The sequence below is a fragment of the Halichoerus grypus genome, chromosome 3 (genome assembly GCF_964656455.1).
Source record: "Halichoerus grypus chromosome 3, mHalGry1.hap1.1, whole genome shotgun sequence".
Lineage (NCBI taxonomy): Eukaryota > Metazoa > Chordata > Mammalia > Carnivora > Phocidae > Halichoerus > Halichoerus grypus.
Window position 1 is genome coordinate 43138533 of NC_135714.1, and position 10166 is coordinate 43148698.

The window sequence follows — 10166 nt, forward strand, 5'->3', positions numbered from 1 at the left end:
ACCTGTGCTAGACATACCAAGTTATTCTCCAAAGAAATTGTGCTATTTTACAGTCCCAACAGTATATAAGATTCTGTTTTTCCACATCCTCACCAACATTTAGTATTATTAGACTTCTGAATTATCCATCTAGTGGATAGAAAATGATACCTCATTATGATTTTAATTTGCATTTCCCTGATTATTAACAAAGTTGAGAATCTTTTATTTTTATATATTTAAAAAAAATATTTTATGTATTTATTTGACAGAGAGAGTGAGAGAGCACAAGCAGGGGGAGCAACAGAGGGAGAGGGAGAAGCAGGCTCCCCGCTGAGCAGGGAACCTGACACCGGACTTGATCCCAGGATCCTGGGATCATGACCTGAGCCAAAGGCTGACACTTAACTGACTGAGCCAACCAGGCACCCTGAGAATTTTTTTTTTTTTTTTAAGATTTTATTTATTTGACAGATACACAGCAAGAGAGAGAACACAAGCAGGGGGAGTGGGAGAGGGAGAAGCAGGCCTCCGGCAGAGCAGGAAGCCCAATGCGGGGCTCGATCCCAGGACCCTGGGATCACGACCTGAGCCGAAGGCAGACGCTTAACGACTGAGCCACCCAGGCGCCACACCCTGAGAATTTTTAAATTTTTTTTAAAGATTATTTATTTGAGAGAGAGAGAGAGACAACATGAGAGCAGGAGGGGCAGAGAGAGAGGGAGAGAGAATCTCAAGCAGACTCTGTGTTGAGCACATAGCCTGACGTGGGGCTCGATCCCCTGAGATCATGACCTGAGCCAAAACCAAGAGTTGGATGCCACCCAGGTGCCTCAAATTTGAGAATCTTTTAGTATCTTGATTTATTTTTGTGAATTATATCATGTTTATTTTTCTGAAATACATCATGTTTTCTGGACATTTTTTGGACAGGTTGCAGGCATCCTTTATATATTCTGCATCCTATTGTTTTGTCAGATGTAGTATCAAGATTTTCTGAGTTCATGGCTGATCTTTTTACTCTCTTTATGATATTTTCAGTAAGCAGAAGTTATTAATTTCAATGAAGTGAAGCTTCTATATCTTTTCCTTTTTGGTTTGTGCTCTTTGTGGCTTTCACTTCCATAGAGAAGGAAGAATTCATTGTGAAAGGGAAAACTTGGAATCTTTTAGAAGAAAATACAGCAGAGTGACCCCTACAGCCTTTGGGTAGAGAAGGATTTCTTTTTTTTTTTTTTTTTTAAGATTTTATTTATTTGACAGAGAGAGAGATAGCAAGAGCAGGAACACAAGCAGGGGGAGTGGGAGAAGGAGAAGCAGGCTCCCGGCTGAACAGGGAGCCCGATGTGGGGCTCAATCTCAGGACCCTGAGATCATGACCTGAGCCAAAGGAAGACACTTAATGACTAAGCCACCCAGGCACCCCCCCCTTTTTTAAAGATTTTATTAGAGAAGGATTTCTTAAACAAGACCCAAAAAGTGCTTATCTTTAACCATTGCTATGTTAACAAACATTTTTAAAGGATTGTTAGAATAAATCAGGAGGATAAGCTGAGCCCTAGCCACCACTGTTTTTATTATTTTCCCAGGAGAAACACAGCACTCTGCGCTGCTATTGAAGGCGTGGTCTCAGAGCAAAGGGCTGTTGGTGTGGTCCCGGCAATGGCCCCTGTCCCATCCCTCTCACCTCGAGGCCACCACCTTCCCAGAAGGGAGGCACAGGGACCTACAGTGGTTTCTTCACCTTTAGTTCTTTTCTGTTACTAGTGCTGATGGGGGTCTGTTTCCGCTAATCTTAACTGTGGCAAAATGCTCCAGGATGTCTATTCTTCTGGTTACATATGGAATTTCCTGGACTTCAGTTGATTGCTTGGGATGGGGGCTGATTAGACGCAGCTATTTCTAGGCATCCTTGCCTTTTCTTTCCTGAAAAACCATTGTGTTAGCAACATATTTTTAGGTGAGGCTATGTTATTCACATACATTTTTTCTTTTTCACCAATTTCAAGCAAAGTTTTCTTCCAGAAAAAAGCACACTAGCATCGAGGGCTACTTTCAACCATTCTATTCTTTGTGATACTATTTATGTAGTCCTTGTATTACTGTACTTTAACATACTTATGATTTTAAGGCCCATTTTTTACCCTGTGCAATCTCATGAGGCTTTCCTCAATCCTTCTCATCACCCCCTGCTCCTTTCTCATCTATTTATGGGTCATTATCCCCTTCTCCATCAACATCTTCTCAGCATAGCTGAAAGCTCCAGGGAGACTAGGTTGGTGTGAGGCTCTGCCATGATGAATGGGTTTCTTTTCACTCCTCAGTAATGAGCTGGCTTCCACTAAGGGCAGCTAATTTCTTTGTAGCTACTTGGAGTAAGCAGATTAGGTTACCAGTATCACTGCTTATCTCATTCTACAATCAATGATCCAATTCACATGATCACCACCTATAAATCTGGAGAAACTATTTTATAGAAACCCTAGTAATTGATTAGTAGGCATTTTCTGAAATGAATCATTTACAAGACAATGCCTTGGTTCCCAGCCTATTTCTGAGGCAATTAGGACCTAGTGGGTGGCTTATTTGTTGACTGTTTGATGATGGCCATTTATTCTGGTATAATATCTGAATCTTATTCCTAGTTTCTCAGTGCTTGGGCCACCAGCTCTTTCTCATTTCTTTGTCCTAGGCTTCTTTCTGAAACTTTCTCAGATAGATGCCCAGTCTGTGATACAGTAGATTCTGAGTTTCCGTCTATCTGTTGATTTTGATGGCACTGAAATGTCATGGCTGCTTTGATCCTTGAAGCAAGTCATAGCCAGCATCTGCCTCTCCCTGCTTTACCTTCCCAGGTCCAGCTGACCATATGAGAGGAGAAGGCCGAAGAGATGTGTAGGTAGAGGACACACAGAATGCCCTGCCTCTCATCCCAAGACCTGTATGGTAATGTGGCATGCCAACAGAGAATGGCTGTGCTCCAGCATTAGGTTCTGCTTGAGGCTGAAATCCTTGTTTTTCTAGTCAGATAAGCATACAGTATTTATGATTTTGTATATGCCAGGCACGAAATTATAGACTGTGCCTTAAAATCTGAGTGAGGGGTCGGGGGTGCCTGGGTGGTTCAGTCAGTTAAGCATCTGACTCTTGGTTTCAGCTCAGGTCATGATCCCAGGGTCCTGGAATCGAATCCCACATTGAGCTCCCTGCTCAGCAGAGAGTCTGCTTTTCTCTCTCCCTTTGCTCCCCCCCACCTCACATTTGTGCTCTCCCCTTCTCTCACTCTCTCTTTCAAATAAATAAAATCTTTAAAAAAAATCTGAGTGGGACAAGAAGTCAGATCACTGGGCACTTTCTGTGAACAAGGTGATTTTGCTAAGAGTTTTACCTACACCCTCTTATTTAATCATATAACCATATTTGTCCTAGGGGTTATCACTTATATAAAAAACAAGGTGGAGAAAGGTTGGGTACATTTTCTAGGTCATTCAACTAACAAGTGAAGAAGTTAAACTCAAACATACACTTAGCTAACTCAAGAGGGTGCTTTTAACCACTACACCACACTGCCTCCCCCTTAAAAAAATAAATGATAAGCCAGAATTACATGAAACTAAGTAAAAGGAGGTCACAGAAAGGAGAGTTCTCAGTAGGCTAGAGTAGTCATGGGCTATAGGATAGAAGAGAAGTGTCCATAAAGAACATCTAATCCCAGAGTTCTCAAACTTTTTTAAATGTGGTAAAAATCATATAACATTAAAAAAATATGGAATGCTTCATGAAGTTGCATGGCATCTTTGCAAAGGGGCCACACTAATCTTCTCAGCATCATTTCAGCTTTAGGATATGTGCTGCTAAAGCAAGCACTCTTAAACTTTTTAACTTCCAACCCACAACGTGAAATGTATTTTACATCATGACCCAGTAAACACAAGCATAAATAACCAAAATGAAATTTTACTATGCAATACTTGCCCTACTCTATGCAGTGCACTCCGTTTTTCTACTGTGTTTTATAACTTTCTCTTAAAATAATTCTGGTTATGGTCTATTAAATAGACTTTATGACTTAGAAATATCGGTCTAGAAACCTCAACAGATGGGGTAATTGAGATCTAGAAATGTCTAGGGTACCTAGCACAATGTCTTGCAAATGGTAATTCTAAATGCTTTTGTTCTTTCCTTATGTGACTCAGCACACCCACGCAGCACCTCAGTGGCAGAGCTGGGATGGAATGCAGATTTCCTGATTCCCAATCCAGAGTTTTTCTCTCAAGGAAAGTTTGTCAAAGAGGGACTCTCCCATGGCAGAGTTTCCTCACAGGTGTGGGTAGAAGTAGGAGGAAACAAACAGTGAAGTTGTGGAAGACTCACACTGCCACACTCCCCAGTGGGCTTTGCTCAAGGTCACCGGGTGCTAGAACAAGCTAATTCCAAAGCTGATGCCTTTTCTCTGGTTGTCTATACTGGTTGCTCAGTGAAATCACCTGGGAGCTCTTTAACACTACTAATGTCCAGGCTACACTCAGATCAATTTCATCTGATTAGTTAAGGATGGGGTATGTTCTAAAAGCTCCTCAGGTGATTTTAATACACAGTGACCATCTCAGTAAGAAGATATCCCTTAAAACTCTTCCTGCTTATCCTTCAAGATCCAGCCAAAATGCCTCTCTCCCAGCCTGATAGCATCCTGACTCAAATTCACAGTCAAAAGTAACTGCCTTTCCAATATGTACTCATCCAGCACCTAGAGCCTTTTATCCTGTGTTTATCTCCCCTGCTAGATGATGCACTTACTAAATGCAGAGTTTATGCCTTACTCATCTTTGTATCCAACCATTCAATAAATATTTACAGAATGCCCTTTGCTCAGATGGTTCTTCTTCCCCAAACCACCCAGACCTCCAAAATCTACTGTGATTCAGCTATAACTCCTAATGAGGGTAATGGAAATTCTCCCCAGGATCGGTTCTACTAAGGACAAGAGGGACGCTCACTGTAGGAGCTGGAGCATCCTGACCAGGGGGGACAGCAGTCACTAGAGACAGCGAGACTGCAGCATCTCTTCTTGTGTGTCTGGGCTTTCTCTCCCAATCTTTCTCCTCCAGCCTTTCAGATTTCTGATAAGGCAGTGCGGCCCAGTGTGCAGAACCCTGGACAGGAAGTGGGGAAGATGGACTTCCTGTTCTGGTCACAACCGTCAGTGTGTTGCGCCGTAGAACTCACTTTTCCGTTTTGTTAGCTGAGAATGACAGCATTCCTAACTAAATTGTCACCCTCTGCTTCTTTCCCCTTGGGGATTATATAAGAACTCATATATGAAAACAAGCTTCGTTCGGGTCCTTGAGCTTTTCCGAGGACAGCTTTGTATAAATATAAGATACCTTTTGTTATTGTTTATAGCCCAAGGGATTTGCGGAAAGAAGTTGAGAGCCAGCGATGCTCTTTTTTATAGGCAGAAAATAGCTGCTGGAAAAACAACCTGGTGTGTAGAGCACAATGTTCTTACCGAACAGACAGAATTATCTTTCCCAGGCAGCCATGAACACAAAACACCTGGTGCACACGTTTCCTGCCCCTTCACATATTTTGAAAGAAAGGGACCTTTACCCTGACCTGTCAAGCAGTGATCTCCATGAACTTCTGTCCACAGACTCTGCGACAGTTATCTTGGCTTGCTGCTGTGGACTTCAATGGTAAACACAGCTGATCGTCACTTATGGGGCATCTTCTTCTCCAGATATCACTCAGAACTTATCAGGTCCACACATGTGCGTTTCTTTTTCCTTAAAATGCAGCCACTGGATGGGTTAAGAGGACCTTAAAGACTTGATCCTGACCCAGTAATTGTTTAAAATCTTTGGGGAAAGAAAACAAAATAAACCCACTGAAAACACTTAGCGAACAAATCTACTCATATTAAGATTCACCTTCTACCTTCAAGACTCAAAGGTGTTTAAAGAAGATAGAAATCAGTGTGGGAAAGTTCTATGGAGGACAAGGACACAATACACACAGAAAGTGCTCAATAATATTGGTTAAGTAAATGAAGGAAACTTGAAATGGGCCTCAAAGGATGAAAAGCATCTGAAATGGCAGAGGGAAGGAGCAAATAGCCATGGCTAGAAAAGTCATGTAGCACAGTGGTTTAGGTATTGACTGTGGAGTGAAGTGGATTGACCTAGGTATGGCACACACCAGCTGTGTTTCTGAGCAAATTAAGTAATATCCCAAAGCTCTACTCTCCTCTTCCATGATAAGTGAGTACTAACAACACCTCCAGCATAGATTTTGGGGAGAATTGAATGAGCTAATATAGGCAAAGCTCTTACCACAATGTCGGTCATATAGTGACTGTTCAAACAATATTTGTTGTTGCTGTTGTTGTTTTTACTATTAGGGAAAATGTGAACAAAGGCAGGGATTACTTAGTCTGTAATGAAATAATCAAAATATTTGGTATTAAGTATGATTCATGTGAATTTGAATAGGCTTTCTTGGTAAATTACCTACAAGATAAAACCCAAACTCCTTAGTCTGGCAGATAAAGGTCTTCACATCCATCCCTGCCTTCTTCTCATCTCCTGCCATGATAATTTGCCCCCATCAGCACTGTGAAGGAAGGAAAATATATATTACCTCCTCAAGCTCCGATTTCTTGCCTTTTCCTTCTTTTAGCACCCTCCCCACCCCCACTGCCTCCATATCCCACCTTGTCACAACGAGCTCACAATCCTTCTTCTTTGTCTTCCATCCCCACTTATCCCCCACCTCCCCTCAGCCAGGGCTGGATGAGAGCCTGGTGAATCGTAAGGAAGGCCTCTGCAATTGTGGCCTTTCAGGCAACAAGGACAGAATAAGGGGTCTGGGGATAGAATTCTCTCGATTCCTATATGTATATAGACCCTATATATAGATAGCCAACCTCCTCTAACATAAGGAGCACTCAGCAGGAGAATTTCAAGTTCCTTTACAGATCAAACTTTCAAAGTGAGAACGGAAGGAATTCATTTTCTTCCTGACAGACATGGCTTGGGCCACAGGCACCATAACTAAGCTGTGATATCACAGGCCATTAAGCTACTGTGCAGTTTGGGCACTGCACACAGAAGTCTGACATAGGCATCTGCTTGTCCAACTGTGAGCTCCCACCCTCTCCCTGCCCAACTCACCCTATGGATGACAATCATATTCCTTGTGGCCACATTCCTAGGTTCATAAGACTTTCTTGGTAAATTACCTACAGGATAAAACCCAAACTCCTTAGTCTGGCAGATAAAGATCTTCACATCCATCCCTGCCTTCTTCTCTGCCTTCTTCTCAAATCCTGCCATGATAAGTTTCTCCCCAGTTCTTCCAAACCCCACACCCTTTCAGGACATTGTCCTTCAATCTGAACACCTTCCCTAACCTTCACCTGGTAAACTCCTGCTCACTCTACCAGAACTACTCCGGTATCAATTCCAAAGTAAAAACTATCATGTCTTCTCCAGCCTTTGGACTCTACAATCCTTTGTTCCAGGTTGTTTAGATCCCAAAAGTTTGGCGCATAATAGATGCTTAAGAAATATTTCTTGAGTGTATGAATGAGTTCTATCTTCAATAATAGCATTTATTACGATATATGTTAATTGTCTTACTTACTTGTTGGTTTCCTCTTCAGACTGTGAGCTTCTCAAAAGGGTGAGGTGAAGGGAAATTGTGTGTTTTGTATCTGTGTTCTCAGACCCTCACCCGGTGATTCATAAGGTAGGCTTCAAGTAAAACTTTGACAAATTAATGAATTTCTAATATACCTTTTTTGCAAAAGTTATTTTTTTCCTCATTATACATTCTTTGTTTCATGCTTAGGCTGTCCTCTCTTGGTGTTGGGTTGAGGGAAGGGACAGGAAAGAGTACAGAAGTCTTTTGTTACCTTACCTCTTTAGCATATAGCCAAAAAAGTGAAAAGCAGGAGCAGGGGAAGCCGGTCATACGTTAGAGTCCTTGGAATCAGAGGCTGAGACGGGGGTCTTGGGCAAACGCTCACAGGAAGGACTTGTAAGGAAGTGAGGGAAGCAAGACAGGGCATGTGAGAAGCAAAGTGAGGACATGGGTTCAGCTGTGGTCCAGTCTCCACTCAATCCTATGCGAAGTTCTGAGACAAGGGTGGCCTCACAGAATTGCCCCACCTGGAGGCAAAGGAGCTGGGCTTTTACACTGCTTCATTAGTAGTTGTCTGCAAGTCACACCCAGAAGTCAGGGGACAACCTCCCAGGCAGTTCTGGGTGGATCAGCTCCGGAGGGCCAAGAGCAAGTCTTCAGTGATGGGTATGGCTGTAAGCCATTGGTCACCAACACTCACAGCAGCTGAGTGACAAGAGAACTGGACTGGTGAAAGAATCTCAGCAGCACAGCAAAAGCCCTTACCACATCCCTAAAAATAAAGACAGTAGAAAAGTGTTTACTCCTAGAAGGATTATCCAAGACTTTATTTAAAACCTATCTACTCCTACTAGATCAACAAGTTTCTTTGGACTAGAGCCTCACTCCCTAACAGATTAGAAACAACAAGAGAGAAGAGAGTGCAGAAACTCTTAAATGTAAATACACCAATTGAGAAGTAAAAAACAAACAGGAACTCCAAAAAGCATAGCAGTCTGGAATCTTGGAGTGTAAAACCATAGAGGATTAGAAATTAAAGTCTAAAACCATTGAGATTTACAATGATGCCTTAAGTCAACAAGAAAAGGTTAAATAAGCTATGTTTGGCATTCTACTTTTAAGAACACAGGGTGATAAGCAACATAATTTTAGATTTCATTTGAAATGTGGAACCTTTAGGTATATGAACAATTACACAGACATTTTACTTTTGCAGAATCTCTCCTTCCCTGCCAGCCCTAGATAAGGGAGGTATCACTGAATTACACCTTGGAGAACATCTGACCCCGAGGAGCCTGTTGAAACTTCTCAGACGGTAGCACAACCTTAGCTTTTTTTTAATGTTCTGACCATTCTGATTCCACCTAGCACAAGTGATGAAATAATCAGAGCTGACAGAAAGTTCCAATCACCATATATATACATAGTCTGATGGAGAGAGCTCTAGCCTGGCATCTGGAGTTCAAATTCCTCCACTGTCCTTAACATCTGTGTGACCCTATGCAAGTCATTTATCTTCTCTGAGTCTCAGTGTCTTCATCTGTAAGGGAAAAATTATCATATTATTATTATTTATTATATTATATTACATACTCTATATATTATGTGTAATATATTATTATATTTATATTAATATTATTATGTCTCATCAGCCTGCTGTGAGGAGCAAATGAGATAATGCTTGTGTAGTTGCTTTGCAAAGGGCGAAGAATAATTAAAATGGAAGTAGAATATTTGGAAAAGTAACAATCATTTCATCCCTTTCTTTTTTCCAATGAACCCTTTGACAGTTCTAAACCTCTAAAACTGGTGAGATAGACATGGATGCCATTTCCCAGATTTATGCTGACCCTGTTCACTGCCATCTGGCCTCCTCTGCTGCCCTCTCAGTAGCCGACCTGTACCCTTACTTCTTGCTCCTATTTCAGAATGACTGTCTTTGGAGAATGGGGTTTCTCAGGAAGGACATTGCACAATCAGAAATCGCTGATCTGCCAAGGCCGTAACATTTTTTTTCCTGGAGCCCTTTCAGGAATGTGTCACAGAAGGTGGGGGAGATGGGCCATGGAACAGAGAGTACTAGGCACCAGCAACCAGGTAATGAAATGTTTGAGCATTCCTTTTCAAAATTTAATGAAGACATCAATCTTCATTAAGTCAAAGAGTCTGGGGTCCACAGCAGGGAGATCTACTGAGCTGCATCCAAAAGTGGGAGAAACAATGATCAAAATGCAGGCCATAGAGGAAGAGGCAGTGAATTCTAGAACTTGATGACATCTATTTTCAACAACTGTTGAGTTTGCCAATAGCTATTATCCCTAAACATGAGCCTTAAGCTCAGTGGTGTGCCAGAGCCAGCTTGTACCAACTCAAGAGAGCCAATTACTCATGGCTCTTCCCAACTCAATGCTCAGTGATGTCATGTTGGTAGCCTGCAATCAGCCATGGTTTCAGTATTTACCATGGAGATCAGCAGGTGCCACAAGTAGGGTTTTTTTTTCCTTCCAGAGAGCCAGCTTACCAGCACACCACTGCTTAAGCTT

General features: G+C 42.0%; 1 non-coding gene across 1 annotated transcript; it reads right to left on the reverse strand.

The window, feature by feature from the left end:
• Positions 1 to 3739: 3739 nt before the first annotated feature.
• Positions 3740 to 3846, reverse strand: LOC118531270 (U6 spliceosomal RNA). Its single transcript, XR_004915085.2, has one exon. It is a non-coding gene; the product is annotated as a U6 spliceosomal RNA (small nuclear RNA).
• Positions 3847 to 10166: the final 6320 nt, after the last annotated feature.